At 47.4% G+C, this 18,304-nt stretch overlaps 1 protein-coding gene across 1 annotated transcript in view; it reads left to right on the forward strand.

Moving 5' to 3' along the window:
- Positions 1-3,021: 3,021 nt before the first annotated feature.
- Positions 3,022-18,304, forward strand: part of SIRT4 (sirtuin 4) — a 59,307-nt gene continuing 44,024 nt past the window's right edge. Inside the window, exon 1 of the mRNA XM_069619745.1 lies at positions 3,022-3,112. The gene's annotated coding sequence lies outside the window, so the exon portion shown is untranslated. The remainder of the gene's footprint in view (positions 3,113-18,304) is intronic.

Genomic DNA, 18,304 nt, shown 5'->3' on the forward strand with positions numbered 1-18,304 from the left:
CATAACTTCACCCCTGCAGGGGCCATTTGAATCCTCCACTTGAGGTGTAGTGCCGCGGGATGTGGCCTGTATCCTCCTCGGCACGGCGAGTGCCACTGGGGGCAGGCTGGCTCTTTCTCTTTCCCCCGGCATGGCGGATGCTGCGGGGGCAGCTCTTTTATCTTTTGCGTGGTGCATGCCGCAGGGGCCCCAGGCAGATCCCCACCCTGGCCACATGAGCACCCTCTTATCTGAGGGACGCGGCCAGGGGGGAAGGACCACCGGCATGGCGATGGGATGGCCCGCACCCCTCTTCTTCTCTCCGCAAGGCCAGGGCAGCTCACCCCTCGCTCCGAGGCAGATGCCACTGGGGGGAGGGGAGCATCCCCCTCTCCCCGCAGGAACCTCCTTTTCTTCGCGGCAGAGGCCGCTCACCTTCTTCTCCCCTTTCGGGGTTGCATACTTCTTCTCTTTGCGGCGGAATGCCGCAAGGGTGTGCCTCACTGCGGCGTGGCCCGGGCTTGCCCCGCAGCTGCGGCGGTGAGGTACAGGCCAACCTGGACCCGCAGTGGGGTCAGACGCTCCTCTTTCCCCCACTGCTCACTGGCAGCAGGGGGCCACATGGACTTGTCGTCCTTTGTTGCCATTGTTGGGGGTTGCCTGTCATGGACATCCGGCAGGCCCCCTGGTGCTATGAGGCATCAGCACCATCAGGGGTGGGGGCACAACCTGCCAGGCCCCTGACCATGCAGACCTCTGCCACTGTCCTGGCACGAGGGTCCCACGGCATCAGGGCCTGCAGGTCTGTACCTCCCGTGTAGGTACCTCCCCTGCAGCCTACATGGTAATGAGACACGGACTCAGGAGTTCCTCTTGTGGAGTCTGCAGCCGTTCTGTTGCACGTGCCTGCAGGGGCTCCTTTTATTAAATTGCACCATGAAACAGTCATGGCCCATCTTAAAGGTGCAATACATGTGGGAGGGACACATCGCCATAAAGGGGCAATGCACATGGGAGGGTCATACATAACCGTCCTACTCTTCCTCTTCACAGTACCGACGACCCTCCTTTCCCTCCCTGAGCGGGGAATGCCCCATGATCCGGCTTGGGAAATTGGTAACCTGGGATTATGGGTAAGTGGGAGGTATTATACATCAAGAGAAAACAAAGGGTGCTCCCAATGCGGAGGTGGGACCTCAGAGGTAAGTTCTGGGACAAGGAAGAGGGACCTGGCGGTCATGAGATATTTAACTGGTATCTTGAGCAGACCTCTATTTGGTCTTGTAGGTAGAGCTGGGCGAGCCCAGAGTAGGTCAGTCCGGCCCGGATCACTACCTTGGCTGGACCCTGACTCTAAACTCGGGTCACTGCCTGCGCAAAGCAGGGGCCGGCCCCAAGCCCCTCCAGCTGCCTGCAACCTCTGTTTAAAAAAATAAAATTGAAAAAAAACATGCTCCTGTAGTGCTGACCACATAACAGGCACGTGCATGCCTGACCTCCTGTCCCACCCTAGCCACTAATTGTGTTAACACCGAATTAATTAACCTAACTTCACGGAAGGTAATCACACAGAGCTGTTAGGCAACATTTGCCACTGTTCTGTAGCAGCAGCATGGGCAGTACATATGTATTCCTGCAGTGCAAGATGAATAACTGAACAACATGGAGACTGATACCCTCCTCAGTCTGATAGGCAGATGCTGTGTGATGGTGGTACGCTGTGCCACTTGCCTTCACTGGTGCTTCACCTAAGGCCTGTCCAGCCCAGAGTGCAGGGCAGAGTCATGTAGCTGTCAGGTCACTGGATTGGTCTGAGCCCATCACTTAAAGTAATCACTTACCCACCCACCGCACAGACAGACTAACTAATGTGTTGCATGCTTTGTCCTGGGCCGTTCTCAAGCAGCCTGCCTTAGAGTCACATAAATTAGCTGCCCCTGTAAAAAGCAGTAGGATTTGTCACCCAAATCTGTAGGTGGTAGGACTGCTTAAAAAGCAGTAGCCTACTGCCTAAATCAGTAGGGTTGGCAAGTATGCACTCTGTTTCTCGCCCAGGCACTCTCGTATCACGTTTCTTGGGCCCCAGCCCACTCACACCCCTCTTCTTGGCCTCCAGACCACTTGCAATCCTTTTCTCAGCCCCAGCCACTTCATAGCACTTTTCTCTGGCCCCTTCCACTCCTCTTCACAGACCCCTTTTCTGGGCCCTGGTCCCCTTTTCTTTGCTCCTAGTCCCTCGCACCCCTTTTCCTGGCCCCCAGCCCCCTTGCAACTCTTTTCTTGGCCGCCAGCCCCCTTTTCTCAGGTCCCAGCCCCCTTGGACTCCTCTTCTGGCCCATTGCACCCCTTTTCTGAGACACTAATCCCCTTGCACTCCTTTTCTCAGCCCCTAGTCCCCTCGCACCCCTTTTCTGCAACACCAGTTTATTTTCTACACCCCCACCCCAACCCCTGACACAGAGCTCTCCTGTTTCACGCGTCCATTCCCCTGGCTCGGCTCGCGTTTCACCCTAAGGGGCAGGCCAGAGCCATAGCTCCCAACTCACACGCTTTTGGTGGGTGTCACCCGCCTTATTAAAAGCTGACTCACCCGCCAAGGCTCCTGCACGCCCATACATTTCAATGGGCTCTCACCCGCAAAAAGCAAAATCGGATATTTTCACTCGCCTTTGTGACAGAAATGGTTGAGAGCTATGGCTTGGTCCTAACCAATAAATCCCTGGCTCTCCCAGCTCTACTTATGGGTCTCTCCCCCCTAATGTAATCCCACTATCTGAATCTCAGTTTGGGACACAATACAGCAGCCATGTCACCCGGTTGAAAGGTGTAAACTATTTTATTTAAAATCCTCAAGCAAATCGACAAGAAAACACCTTTATTGCAGCAACAAACCGAAGCAAGCACAGTCCTGCAGAACGTATATGTGAAACGTAAATGTCACGTGATGTAGAGGTTTGGTCAGGTTCATCTTCTTCTAACGCTCTATCCAATTAGATGAAAGGAAGTAGTTACGCATTTCCGACGTCTGGTTTTAGTGACGTACGAAACGCACTGTTCTCTGGTTAGGGTAGTTCACTGGTTGTGTAAGGGTAATTTACTGGTTGTGTAATTCGGCCGTGTAACTTCTGCAGAGGTGAGTGTGTAAGATATTGAGAGATACGATTGAGAAATTGTAGCATGTGATGATTTACAGACGAAGAACCAGTTATGTTTTGGAGACAAGGCTTGTTCGATAACACACGGGTCACCTTCATTTACACATATACCCACTTCCTATACAACAGAGGTGTCTTATACATTTTAGGATGTGTTTCCATAGGACGCTACTCAAGTTTGATGTGGACCACTCTTCTTTACAGTGTATGTCGTCCTTTCCCTCCCCGGGTGCACGGGGCCCCTTTCTGCTGCGATACAAACAGCGGTAATGCCCCGGTAAATACAGATAATCTGTATTACTCCAAGTCCTACTCTTCCTCGTCACAGTCCTTACCTTAACCCTTTTTTTCTTCACTCCCCTGGAGATATAATACTTCCTACTTCAATGCAATCCTATCCTCAATTATGTCCCTCGTCCCAGTACTTACCGATGATGTGAATCCAACCAGAGTACTGTGGAAGAAAAACACCATGACACTCAAAGATGTTACATCTCCTCACCAATACTATTAAACAGAAGTCCAACCCAACAATGTGATCAGATTCTCCACAACGACAGCATTCCAACCCCAAAGGAAGCATCCTTTGGGGTTATTCATGTTCATTCTATTATGCATAATGAAGGAGTTGGGGTCTACCCAAGTGGCAGCCCTACAGACAAGATATATAGGGAGTCCCCATGCATGTCTGGCCAGGAGGCTGCTATGCCTCTTTTGGAGCATCCCTGCATATGTTCAAGAACAGGCAATCCAGATGCCACTTTGGCCATGGAAATAACATTCCTAATCCAACACTGATTGACACCACCATAGCTCTCAACTCACCCACTTTTGGCGGGTGTCACCCGCCTTGCAAAGGGCTGACTCACCCGCCAAGCCTCCTGCACGCCCATTCATTCCAATGGGCGTCTCACCCGCCAGAAACAAAATCGGGTGATTTCACCCGCCTTTGCGAGACAAATGGTTGAGAGCTATGCACCACAGGCGTTTTTTTTCCTGCCCCTGCTGTCCAAAATCACCAGGACACTGTCTAAACTCCTCCGTCCGGGAGAGGTATTTGAAGACCGATCTCCACATATATGGCGTGTCACGCTTGTTCAGGAGATTGAGTATCCTGAAAGAAAGCGGGGAGAACCACAACTTGAGACACATGAAACTTGAAGACCATCTTGCAGAGACATTTCTGGCCATACCTCAAAATAAGAGCATTAGGAAGGACCTTAAGCAAGGGCGGTCTACACAAAAGTGCCCCAATTTCACCCAATCTACGAGCCAAGGTAATGGCAGAAAAGCCGTTTTTGTGGTGAGGTCTTTAATGCCATTTCGATCAATGGGTTCAAAAGGGAGGATTCTGTAGGAATATCAGGACTAAGGGTAAATCCCAGGGAGACAGACCCTTATAGGAGGGAGGCCAAGAGGAGGTAAGGAATTTTAGAGTTTTAAGGGCAGCCCACCGAGAGCTAGGGGGGTACACTGACAGACCCTTGTCAAGGCCATCCTGAAGGAACTGAACAATGGCCAGAATATTACATTGAAGGAAAGGGACATCAGAACCTTCTCACAATTTTAGAAAATGTACCATAGACTTTTAAAGTGCTAGGCTGTTTTGAGTGGAGGATGGTTTCTGTTACCTGATCCGCAAGACCTAGGTCCCCCAGCCTATCTCTCTCAAAAACCAGTCTGACCATTGTATCAAATGTAGTCCTGCACCCTTGGGCCGCTTTTAGAGGGCCTGGCCACCTCAGGATCCTCCAAACTCTGTAGCACTGGAGATCCAGAAGAGAGTGTGCAGTAGCACCTTTGGGCGTTCTTATGCGCAGAATGGGATTACCATAATAAAGGATCTCGGACCCAACTAACCACACAGACTCAAAGAATATGGCAAAACACTACTTTATTATCAGCTCAATAAAGTATGGAACCATGGCGAACAACAAATTGTAGCTCACTCACTCTCAGTTACATTTTTGATTATACAAAGGCTTTATACTTCGATGTACGTCAGCTATGACATTGTCCTACGCAGCAAATAATAAAACCTATCGGAAGGAGGGATTGGTTAGGGGAACATATCCCCTTTAAATGTTAGTAACATAATTGACTGCCCCTTTTGCTGCAGTCATATCTTGACCTTCCCTCTTACTACGTATAATACAGATTATAGCAGCATAACCACAGCGAATTGGCCCCTGCAACAATGTATGCTCACCATTGCATAGACCCTCATGATTGGTTGGCATTCTCTCCTAACCTTGGAAATTCGTCTTGTTAGCATCACGTAAGCAAAATGAAACCCAGGTGCAGAGAACAACGTCGGACAACTGCCCACTTGCCCAATTAGTTTACCATCTCTCAACGGTTAAGCCTTCAGCCACAATTTCTTCTTTGTAGTTGACCTTGCTGGATGTTCTCTTCTCTGGAACTTTAAGGGGAGTTAAGGTACATCGTTATCTTCGTCTGGAGCTTATGAATAGACATTGTTTCCTGGTCTTGCACCACGTGTCATGAATCACAGATTCCGGCCTTTCTGGACAACTTGGTCCCTCAAACATCATATTATTGCATCCATCTTTACACTCAACATGGCTGACACTGTGGGGGAACACACAGTCTAGTCTCCCGGTACTGCTTTTTTTTCTTCCGTGAAAAGAGGCACGCCCCCGCGGCTATGCGTGTCGCAACGCTAAGCTTGTCCGTGCCCTTCGTTCCGGCAAGTGGTTTTCCTGGTTCCTTTTCCTCGTCCTATTATCTCTATCCTTTGGCTTCATATGCGATTAAGCCCTTTCCCCTTCCTTCCTTGTGTTATTGTTCCGTGCCGCTCCTCGCTATCTCCATTTTTGCGGAGCCGCACGAGCAGCTTCTGAAACCTCCTGGACTCCTTGTTCCCTCCTGATTTACTTACCTGGCTCTTCCTGGAATCCTTCCTGGATACCGAACGATCTCTGGGCCATCGCATCCTCCCTCGGCAGGAGCCCGGGATATCATCTATCAGTTACCTGCCTGCAGACTGGCGTCGGAGAAGACACACCCTTTCCTGTACAAGACCCGAACCTCCATAAAGAAGGAGAAACCTGCAAGAAAGAAAACATCAAAAAACAAACAGGTGAGCCAAGAGTCTGAGGACTCAGAGTGTGACACCACGTGTGAGCAGACCATGATTTTGCCCATCTCGCCTTTCTATTTAGTGCTATTTGATTCAATGATGTCTGGTGCCATTACCCTCTTCGTCCTCTGGAGACTAATTTTCTCCATCTTATATATGCTTTTTGCATCCTTAATTGTTCAATACTTGGCATTCGCAAATGTTCGCTCATTTACTTAATCTAAGAGAAATATGTCCTAGATACATTGCTTATCCATGTTGACTCCCTTTGTACCCTGCACTTGCTTCTTGCTGTGGCATCCTTGATCTCTGGCCAACAGGTATCCTTTGTTTGGAGTGCACATCCATTTTCCAGCGTCTGTCAGCTCTGCAAACCTGTTCTCTCTCCTTCAATGTTTTCGCTAACTTATTCCAAGCCGACGACCATCTTTTATACATGGCCGCTTTACCTGTGTTATATTTTCTACTGCAGCAAGCTTCCATGTGGCTCATCTACCTAGTGTTTCTGCGTATATACATTTACTACTCATCTGATTACTTATCTTCTTTGTATATATGATTTCTTCTCACTCGTGTATATGGTTACTTTGTTTCTTCATTTACATCTTCATTCTTCAAGTATTCTTATCTCGTTTCTGTGCGTCATCATGTCTTCTCCTTATGACATAACTTTGCACTTGTCATATTTCCTTTACAGCTCTTCGATGTTCAGTGGTGTCTGCAGATCTCCTGCTACCACTTCAGTTTGAGGGTACATTCAGTATAGTTGTCTGAGTGCATAACGTCTCTTATATATTCAGTGCGGTATTGGAATGAAATCTGCTGTCATGCATAGTGTTTTATTGTTCTTCATCCATTATGTCGGAGGTCAGGGAGCGGGTTCTATCAATGATGTGCACGTCTGCTTCTCTACATTCTCCCCTCTGGTCGAGTCCTCGACCACCACCTCCTTCTCAATTTTCTTCATTTTCTCCTCCACAGAATGGCTTCTTTGAGATGGTATGGTATGGTAATGTCTATTTATAAAGCGCCTATACACAGGCAAGTGTTTCAAAGCGCTCGAGGATGGGAACACGGGGGGGAAAAAACCAACAGTCGCTCAGAGCCCTTGAATTTCTGAGACGATAACGGTCTGCACAGGCAGAGTAAGTGAATATGATAACATTTAACAGTTTAGATACCGAAAAGAGGCCTGACAGCGATTCTGCGTTTTTCTTCAAGTGCACACTAAGGGGTGAAGACAAGGGAGAACAGACAGAATGATCTTAATGCAGAGCTGTATACAAATCGTGCAAGTGCAGGCCAGGCAAGGGAGGGCCAGGGGTCCAAGTACACCCAGTCGGTAGAGACTGGATAAGTGAGGAGAGAGAAGCTCTCTAGGATTTATTACAAGTTCAGTGAGGGGGTGGGGTGCAGGGCCTGAGGCAAGTGTAGAAGGACTGGCAGGTGTGCCTGGGACCTGTGAGACTCTGAAGGTACACCAGGTGGCCAGTCAGTAATCTGTATGGAAGAGGAGGGAGAGAAGGAAGAGCAGAGAGCTAGGTTAGCAGGGTAGGGTGAGAGAGAAGGAGGATGAGAAGAGGAAGGTCTTGAGGAGTTTACGGAACTTAAGAATATCAGGCTCAAGACGGAGGGTGGCAGGGAGGCTGTTCTAGAGGGAGGCACCTGCTCAGGAAAGGGATCTCCCTCCAAATCTCTTCTTGGAGAACCGGCTCACTCGCAGAAGGTTGGAGGTAGATGAGCAGAGGGCTCGAGAGGGACAGTATTTAGGTAGGCAACATTGAAGGTAAGTAGGTACCAGGTCTCAGAAAGCCTTGTGGATAATGAAGAGGGTCTTGAATTTGATCCTTGCATCCACGTGGAGCCAGTGTAGGGATTTCAGCGCCGGAGAGATGCAGTCCCTGGGCTTGAGGCCAAGGATATGATATGATATTTTATTTATATTGCGCTCGTACACAAGTGTTTCAGAGCGCGACCAGGCAAAGGGAGCGGTAACAGGGGAGGATAAAAACTACGATCTTACTAGGCCCAGTGACATTAAGAGCACGCAAATACACGGGAAAGGGAAAAGGGGAAAGTGCATGGAAGGGGGAGAAGTGGAAAGTGCGGAACAGAGGAGAGAACAGAATAAATAATAATAAGTACAATAAATAAAGGCGATACACAGTAGTAGTGCAGCCAGCAATTGGCAAAGTGCAAGGTTAGTCAGATAGGGTGTATCTGATAAGTGCAGAAGAAAAGTGGGTGGGGGACTGTATGGGTACAGATACAGACCCCAGTGCAAGGGATGGCCCGGAGGCAGTGCAGGAGGGTGGCAGGGTGAGCAGGGTGACCTGGGCCCATGGGACAGAGGGTGGCCAGGAGCACAGTGCTGAGAGAGAAAGCAGATCAACAGGGGCAAAGGCAGAAGCGAAGAGGAAGGTCTTGTGCTGCTTCTGGAACCGGAGATGGTTCTCCTCAAGTTTCAAGATGGCAGGGAGGCTGTTCCAAAGGGAGCACCCAGCCAAAGACAGAGATCTATCCCTAGCTCATTTCTTTGAAAAACGACTGACCCAGAGGGAGTTAGAGGTAGAGGAGAGAAGGGCTTGAGAGGGGAGGTATTTACGGAGGGATAGTTGAAGGTATTTTGGTCCCAGGCCCCAGAAAGCCTTGCTTTCTTGCTGTTCTGTTCTGGATGAGTTTCAGAGGGCGCAGGCCAAAAGCAGGGAGATTGAGGAAGAGGTTATTGCAGTAGTCCAGCCTAGAGAGAACCAGGGCTCTGGAGACTGAGACGCTGGGGGAAAGTGAGAAAAGGCAGAGTGCCTCTGATGAGGTGCAGTTGATAGTTAGACTTTTTTTAGATGTCAGAAATGTGAGAGGAGAAGGAAAGTGGAGTCGAAGAAGACCTCAAGGTTTTTGGCCTCACAGGTGGCAGTGGGCACAGAGCCATGGGAGGTCGCCTAGAGTGAGAAGGGGAAAGCGGGAGCAGGGGTCCCAATGCGAACAATCTCAGTTTTACTGGTATTGAGACAGCGGTCGTTTGCAGCACACCATAACTGAATAATGGACAGACAGTCAGGTATGAGTGAGGAGGAGTGAGGAGGAGGAGGAGGCGGCTGTGGGTAGTCTGAAGGATAGTTGCATTTCATCCGCATAACACTGGAAATTAGAGGTGAAAGTGGCAATCAAACGTGCCAGGGTAGCCATGTAGATGTTGAAGAACCAGGGGGATAGGTTAGAACCCTGGGGAACGCCGCAGGTTGAGAGGGTGATAGTCGAGAGAAAGGCACCGAGTTCGACATGGGATGGGCAGTCGGAGAGAAAAGAGGTTAACCAAGCCAGAGCCCGACCTGTGATTCCCAGGGTGTCATAAAGCCGTGAGATCAGGATGTTGTGGTTAGTCGTGTCAAAGACGGAGGAGAGGTCAAGGAGAATGAGGACAGAGGGAGTGTTAGTGTCAAGATTTGAGAGCAGGTCTTCATGAGCGTTCAGAAGAGCAGTTTCCGTGCCTATGGGTGCTCTAAAGCCAGACTGATGGTCGTGGAAACAACTGATTAATTCCATATTGAGGTTTATCTGAGAGATAGCCAGCTTCTCCAGGAGTTTGCCCAGGAAAGAAGTGATAGAGATCGGGCAGTAGTTTGACGGAATGGAGGGGTCAGCAGAGGGTTTCTTGAGCAGAGGGTGCACAATGGAGTCCTTGAGAGCAGTTGGGAAAACTCCAGTGGAAAAGGAGAGGTTGCAAAGCTCAGCAAGGCTAGGACGAGGGAGTCAATGTTGTCCTTGATGGTTTTGGAAGGGCAAGGGTCCACTTACTTGGATGAGGCCTTCATAGATCGGACTTGTCTGGCGACCTCATCAAGGTGACGGGTGAGAGAGAAGAGTGGAAGTGGGGCCAAGGGAGTCACAGGTGCTGGTGTGTGCTGTGGTGTGGGAGGAAAGGAGGAATGGATGTCTTGGGTTTTTGTGGTGAAGTGTGCTGCCAGGGCCGAGCAGAGGTCCTGGGTGGGTGTGACAGAGAAGGCTGCTGCAAGATTGGCCAGTTCCTTGCAGACTTTGAAAAGTTTGGCCGTGTTGTTTGATGCCACAGGGATGCAGGCTTAAATAAAGACCCTTTTCTTGGAGCGGATGCAGAGTCGATATTGCCTTTGAAGGAGGCTCCAGGCCTGTTTGTCAGATGGTCCACCCACCGTATTTCATTTCCGCTCAGCTGCCCTACACTTGCGTTTAAGGGCAGTCAGGTCGGAAGTCGTACCAAGAGTTGCGCTTTTTGGAAGGCTTCAGCTGGACCCTCATGACGGGGGCAAGAATATCAAGAGTGTTGAAGATAGAGAGATTATGGATAGTGAGGGCTGTGTCAGGGTGGGATTCAGCAACAGGAATGGGAGGAGGAGAGTAGGTGGAGGTAAAGGTAGCCACTGTCACTTTTTTCATGGGTCTGGTGATCTTGAAGCCGAGTGGCTGTGCCTGGTGTGTTGCTGCCAGAGGAGAGGAGCGCTTCAGGTGTGTTGATAGAAGAGAGTGGTCAGTCCAAGTGAGAGAGGTAGTGAGAGGGATAGAGATCCATATCTTAGTCACCCCCCTCAGGTTGCCTGCACTCTTTATGTGTTCATCCACACTCCAGGTCATATGACAGCACTCCCCAGTTGGTTGACAGAACATCCAATGCCCTACATAGTTCTTATGATCCTTAAGGTAAAAAAAACTTTGTTCTTGGGGGTGCCATAGGACTTTCTCTTCCGCGCACAGGTGGTGTTTTTGGTCTGTGTGTGCTCATCAGTCAGAGCATTCACATCGATCATTATATTCATCCCAATGGCTTTCTTTGCTGTTTTCATGCACTGTGCTATGAATATTCTTAGAAGACAGAATCCCAGCAACACTAACACTAGTATTTCTACAAGTAGTTTGAAGGCATTGGCCAATCAGGTTGCAACTCATGAGAACAAGGATGAAAACCAATCTTCATCCACAGTCTCATCTTCTTCCACCATCTTCGTATGCAGGGTTGACAGCATAGTTATTGCTTCTGTCAGGGTTCCTTTTCCTCCATCGTGGGCAGGTATGTATGTACAGCAAGAAGGCCCGATCTTGGCAGACACGCCTCTTTCTGGCTGCTATAATTAAGTCCAGGCCATAACTGATCTGGAGGGTCATGAGTGTGATGACCCTCAGTTCTTCTCTGATCGCAATAAATCATTTTATTGTCACGTCAATTGTTTGTAGCAGCCCCCACCTAGTGATTTGTAACCACTTGGTGTTTACTGCAGTTTGAATTCCTGGCATGAATATGGCTGTCAATATCACTGACGTTCTGCTGAATAATTTATGTTCATCTGGAATGTCATGATGGGCTTCCATTGATTTTGCCGAGAAGTAATTCTCTCTCTTTTGTTGAATAAGGTTAACCAATCTTTTCTTCCTCTGGTATGTATCCATCTTCAGAAAGCTGTCAATATGGATATCACTTTGGGGAATCACCAATGCAGGAACATGTAAGATCACCATAGAGCACTTTCCTCCCCAATTTTTAGGCAACTGCATGTAGGCCTTAGATCCACAAGCTCAATAATGGCCCATCAGCACTGCAGTTCTTCCATTCATTCCTGGTACATCAATGATTTGCTTGTGTCCTTTATTTTCTCCAACTGCGAGCTCTGTTTAGGAAACGCAGTGTTGCAGTCTTCATTGGTATTATGGACACTGGTCCTACTTCATTTTTAACCAATCTCAGTAATTTTGAATACTTGGCCCACGACTTTAGTCATTCATCATTCACTATTTGCACTATCCTTGCTGGTGCTGTCATCAATATATGTGCACTAGATGTTAGCATTCCTTGTTCCCATCCTGTACTTGTGGCAACCGTCCGTATACCAACATCTGAGGTCTCTCCCAGCATCCTGGCAATCCTGGTGTTTCACATACATCTGCACAACCCAGTCTCTTTTGTTCAACAATCCTTATCTGTTCTCCAGCCATACCACCAAATGAGCACAGGAGCATTCTGCTCGTCCAACCTGGATCTTTTTCCATCTTCTGTATCTTTATGTAAGCATCTTCATATGGAAATGATTTCTCCGATCGCCACCGTAGGGTTGCCCATCTTCCTTCAAATTGTCCCCCTGTCGTACATGCTGCTAGATGACTGAGACACTTCATCATGTATAGGTATTTCATGCAGGGAACTTCTTCTCTTGCTTCACTGTCAGCGGTTGTTGGAGGGGTCGGGGTCTCGCCCTTGTAGAGCTTTATTTCATTCATATGCAGCCAGGCTCTTCTCCCTTGAAAATTTACAGCAATAGGAGTGACCTCCTCTACTAGGTACGGTCCCTTGAAGCGGGGCCTGTTCCAAGTACGAACAAATCTCTTTACTGGTATTTGGTCCCCTGTGTATAAACTAGGCTGCTTAAGCAAGTAAGTAAAATCAGTTGTTTGGGTGTCTTGGCCAATCTACTTTGAACCTTTCCTTCGATTTTTGATCCGTTGAAAAATAAAAGGAGCACTAGCGGTCATATTTGTTAAATAATCATGTATTTCGTCCCCTAATGTTTTCGCTACACTATGTGCATCAGTTTTTATTCAAGTGGGAGGAGAAAGAGGTACTCTCATACGGCGTCCAGTCACTAACTCCTGAGTAGTTAGGTGGTGATCTGGGCCAGGCTGGTTTCTCAGGGCAAACAAAGCAAGGGTAGGCAGTGCAGCCACCCCTTCAGAGTAATTTAGATTTTTGCTATGCTTTCTTTGAGAAGTCAGTTTAACCTCTCACAGACACCATTCGTCTGTGGGTGATAGGCGTAGGAAAACCTGTGTTTTATACCTAATGGAAGAACTAAAATCAGACTTTTTTGGAAAATATGCTGCTCTTTTTGCCTCTGTGGCTTTGTTACCACGAGAAATCATGTGTGCCCCTTTAGTATGGGCTGTGCATTTCACCACTGTGATAGCCAATGGAAGCTTTAGTAGTTTAATGAACTTGTTCAATAGAGAAGCATGTTGCACTGGAGTTCTTTCTGCACAGAGGAAACCCATCCTTTTCCAACGTGATAACCCTGCGTGTATGGTTGACATCACATAGGCGGAGTCAGAATACACCGTCACTTCCTCATCTTCAAATCTCTGAAGTGCAGCGATGAGCACCACTAATTCTGCAGCCTGCGCTGAACAATGTGAAGGCAATCTCGTACTCGTCACTACTTCGAATTCACCATTCTTTTAACCAGTATGCCTTTCACTAGTCGTTTGATCAATTTTTCAAGAACCATCAATAAAGAGAACGTCCACCCCTCCAAGAGCATTTTCTCTAACATGGGGAATATCATCATAAAATTCAGTGTATGTTGGGCAGTAATGTACATAGTCCTCTTTTTCTACTGGCTCTGCTATGAATCTCTGGATTCACTATTCCACATCTAACAATTTTGATTTCTGGATTTGAGATAATCACTTCATATCCCGACGCTCTTTGTGTAGTCAATGGACTTTTGGGTTCCTCCAAAATGGCAAATAGGGAATGCTCGACAAATAACGTTATTGAGCATCCCATCGTAATACTGGTAGCTTTGTCAATCGCGATAGCAGCAGCAGCTAACGCTTGTTTGCAAGGATAATGGCCTTATATTACTGGGTCTAGAATCCCACTATATTAGGCTAATGGTTTGTGTCCTTGTCCTAATGTCATCTTCTGTGTAAGTACTGCTGTCATCACTTCTCCATTTGAATGCGAGAATAAGTAAAATTCTTCATTATAGTCTACTATTCCTAACACAGGGGCTGTGGAAATCGCCATTTTTAATACTTAAAATCCTTCAGTCATCTCATCTGTCCATGTGTTACGCTCACCTGGTTCCCACAGGGGCGTCGATCGGACCCGGACAGCTGCGGTCTCCACCAACGTGATGCGTAGTGAAGAGATGACAGTCTGGACTGGCCCGCCTAATCTTGTCTGCTGGACTGGTAGAAGTATTCTCCTGCAAGTGGAGAAAGGGATTTAGCCACCTGTGGACTTTAGTGATGGCCCCTCAACAGTTCTCGTTCTCCCCACTAATCACCTCCGATATTCCCTTTTGGTAACCTCACCTTATGTTTTTAAATGATGAGCTCTCCATCCTGCATGGCATGCAGGGGCGCGTAGATACCAGTTACTTCACTGGGTTGAAGGTACTGGAGGAGTTCCGGAGGAATATTGACTCCAGTGTCTATAAAGTTCAAAGAGTTCAATATGTCCGATGTTCACTCTTGTTCCATTCCCTCGTTAGGTTGCAGCTGGGTCCAAAAGAATATTGCCTGGAGGCAGCTGATGGCGTTCAGGTAAGAGTCTGTATTACCAAACACTGTCCGGTAAAAGTTGCATGAGTTTAACTTGCTGTTTTCTCTCCCTTTATAGGTGCGGCATAGGAAGATGCGGCAAATTAAAGAATAATACCTCCGCTGGTAAAGCAGGTAAGCCTATGGTGGCAAAGAGATTTTCCTTGTTGGTTTTCTCGGCTCACCTTGTTATTCCTTTTGTTTTCCCCTCAGGTGCTGGGTTTCGACGAAGAAAATGATGGAGGCAGCGCCGAGTCGAAAGATGCAGTGGACTGGTGAGTATAACGCGGCGCTTCTGCTGGCGAAGCGACGCGTGCTGAAATAATGTCCTTTCCAGGCTCGGAGATGTGCTGGGTCCGGAATCAGGTAAGGAATCAAATAATGTCTGTGATCTAACCTCTTCTGCTTTCTTTGCCTTTTGTCTAGGAGCTCCGGATTCGAGGCGGGCGTGGCAGAAGACTGGATGCTGACTTGCAGACACGGTGAGCGTCACGCTGCTGGATGCAGAATAACGCAAAGCATGGGCTGCTGTTCGGGCGTGGTTTAAATAGCCTGCAAAGTAGTCCCAGGTAAGAAGTTCCCCAAAACCACACCCGAGTGAAAAATAGTCCCTGTAATAAAATAGTTCCATCCAGGCCTCACGTTGGCTTGCACTCATTTGCTGCATGGTCTGCATAAAGTAAGTAAAGTCTATGAGCCTGGCGCCTATGGCGCCAGGACTGATTTCTATGATGAGACTGGCACCTAAGGTGCCAGGACTGAATCCAAACGGCCCTCAGCCGGGGCTGTTGGGGTTTTAATGAGTATCTGGATGCCTGCTCCCGGGGCTGATGGACTCGATCCGGATGCCCGGGGGTAGGCATCATGACACCATGTTATCCTAATTTTACTTACCTGTGCTTTGCTTGAGTCCTTTTAAAAGTGGTTGAATATATCTACTGTAATAAAAAACCCAGGCCCTACAATAATTACATGGGCCTAAGAATTGTTGCATTTCCCTTACTCTCTCAGGTTTTGGAGTTGTCATGATTGCTTCTGCTCTTTCAGGTGTCACCTTTCTCCCTTCTTGAGAGATGAGCTGCCCTTTGTACAGGATACTTCCTGTCTAAGTTGTATCCTTTTTCTGCTAATATTATCATTAGTCGAACTGAGTCTTCCCTGCATCTTTCCTCTGTTTTCACTGTTCACTAATATATCATCTACATACTGTATTATTGTACTCTTGAGTTGTATGTTACCTAGGTCCAGCTGAAGCACTCTATTAAAGATTGATGGGGGCTTACAGTACCGCTGATGCAGTCTCGTATGTTTCAGGCACGGATTTCTAGACAAAAACAAAGTCAAATCCTGTGAGTCTTCATGAAGGTGAATTGAAAAGAAGGCACTTTTTAAATCTATTACTGAAAAATATTTGGCTTTAGCTGGGATATTACATAATATTGTAGCTGGGTTAGGAACCAAAGAAAACTCTGCTTCAGCAATATTGTTTAAGGTGCAGAAAGCCTGAATAATTCTCAACAACCCCCTAGTTGATTTCTTCACTGGGTACATAGTCGTGTTACATGGGGATTCTGAGAGCACTAATATTCCTTGCTTTATTAAAGCATAAATAGTCTAAAATATGCCTCCATCTGCTTCTCTAGACATGGGGTACTGTTTTGCATGTGGCAAACTTGCTCCTGGTTTTAAGCTTTATTTGAACTGCTCCTGCTCCACTCAATAGACCCACGTCATAAGGACTTTTGGTCCATAAAATGCTTGACACCTTTTCTAAATCTTCCTGGAAAAATGACAGTTTCTTTTTTACCAATGCCATTCTCTGTGGTATTTCTCTATTCTCAGTTTTCATCTAGTAAGTGAGACTTATGAAAAATACAATTCATCGTATGAATATTCATCGCTAAAAAAGTCTTTGTATGTCAAACCTGTCTGTAGCCTTCCTTAAGGGCTATTCCTGTTCTCCATGCTCTTCCCTCATCATCTGTCCCATGAACAACCACCCTTTCTCGATTTACCACTGCTGCCTCTAACTCTATAGGAATGACCTGTCCTTACTCATCATCCATAGGTGTTTCTGGTCTAAACAAAAATTCATCACGTATTCTCAATATTTTCCCTGTCAGTCCGGGAAGCCATGTCAACAAAATGTTTACTCCATACAAAAATATTTCTGGGTCTAAAGAGACCCCTTGTAATGCCCTTTGGCCTGTAAAGGCTAGTATAAATTCGTACACATTTACATAGTGTATCCCTGGAGTTGAACACACTATCCCTTTTGTCAGAAAAAGATATCGCCATGTTTAGTTTTCTCATCAAATTACATCCTCATTTGTTAACTGGTGTCTGCCGAGAGTACAATAGTGGCATCGACACGTCATATTCACTTATAGAAAGTGGTAATTCATCAGTAAAAGGAACCAAACGTGTGACCCCAGAGAATCACTGCACATTCATGGCGATCCCAGACAATGGGTATTTTCCCTCTCGCACACAGGAATAAGTTGCTCCTGTAGCCACGAGGAATGAAAGTTACTTGCCTCCTTTTGTTACCCTGACCCTCAGTTCGTCTTGTGGGTCTGTTGTCACTGATAGTACCTAACAGACCAGGTCACTCTATGGGCTGTACTATTATGGATATAAATGAATCCCTGTACCCATAAAAGGATTCCCTCCTACTACTGTCACACTCCCTATCCTGGGTGTGGACGCTTGTGAGGCTCCTGTATTCGCCTTCCTTGTGGCACTGTCGCTTGTTGCATTGGTGCATACTGTGGTTGCTGTGTCTGTACTTGTGCCTGCATGGGTGCTTGCTGTTGTTGCCCTTGTGGTGACTGCGTTTGTTGTGGGATCTGCTGCGCTTGCTGTGTTTGTGGCACGCCTCTCTGATAATGCGTGTGATCATGGGCATAATATTCCTGTGGCTCTGTATTGTACTGTGGAGAATAGCTCACCCCCCCTATTGGAGCTTGCCAGTTCTGTTGCATGCCTCCTCCTCTACGTCTACACGTTCGGGCTGTATGTCCTGTCCTCCCACAATTCTAACATTGTTGCAGCTGTCCCCCATTAAATCTTCCTCCCCTTGAGGGTTTTGAAATTCACCTCGTCCTTTCGGTCCATGCCCTCTACCTCGTGGCCAAAAGTTGTACCCACTTTGATCCATAGGGTACACTACATTTCTTTGCTGCACCGTCTGTACTTCGCGTGTGGCCACGCCTTCACACCTGTCAATACTGCTCCTTCTATAGTGGACTTTGACAATTATTTCTGAACTAACTTGGCTTCCTGCTGCTTTCTATTTTCAGCTTTCTTCTTATTTTTCTCTTGCAACAGTCGACATTGGTGTACAATAGTCAACTGTATTTCTAACTATGGCTTTGCTTCCATCCCTACCTGTTTCTTCAGCTGCCGTTGCACTGGCTCAGGCAGTACCTGACATACAATATGATGAAATAATGCCACTGTTTTATCGTCTTGAGACACCAACGTTCCTGAATCTCCTGAATAAAAACAAGAGGATCTTCGTCCTCTCCCATTTTCCTTGTCATAATCACACCCATATCTGATGTGTCAGGATACTGTACTCTAAGCGCTCTCTATGTGTCTGCCCTGCAATTATTAAATGGCGCCCCGGCATTTATGTCGTGTTTTGTCCTGTTACACTCGTGTATCTTACTCGCCCCCAAATGTCGTCGGCTCTCTCCACCAGGATAGCTGCCAGTGGGCCTTTTATGTCACCCAATGCTAGCGTCATTCCAGCTGTCATTCTTTCTAACTCATCCAT

The sequence above is a fragment of the Ambystoma mexicanum genome, chromosome 10 (genome assembly GCF_040938575.1).
Source record: "Ambystoma mexicanum isolate Mex_15411 chromosome 10, UKY_AmexF1_1, whole genome shotgun sequence".
Taxonomy (NCBI): domain Eukaryota; kingdom Metazoa; phylum Chordata; class Amphibia; order Caudata; family Ambystomatidae; genus Ambystoma; species Ambystoma mexicanum.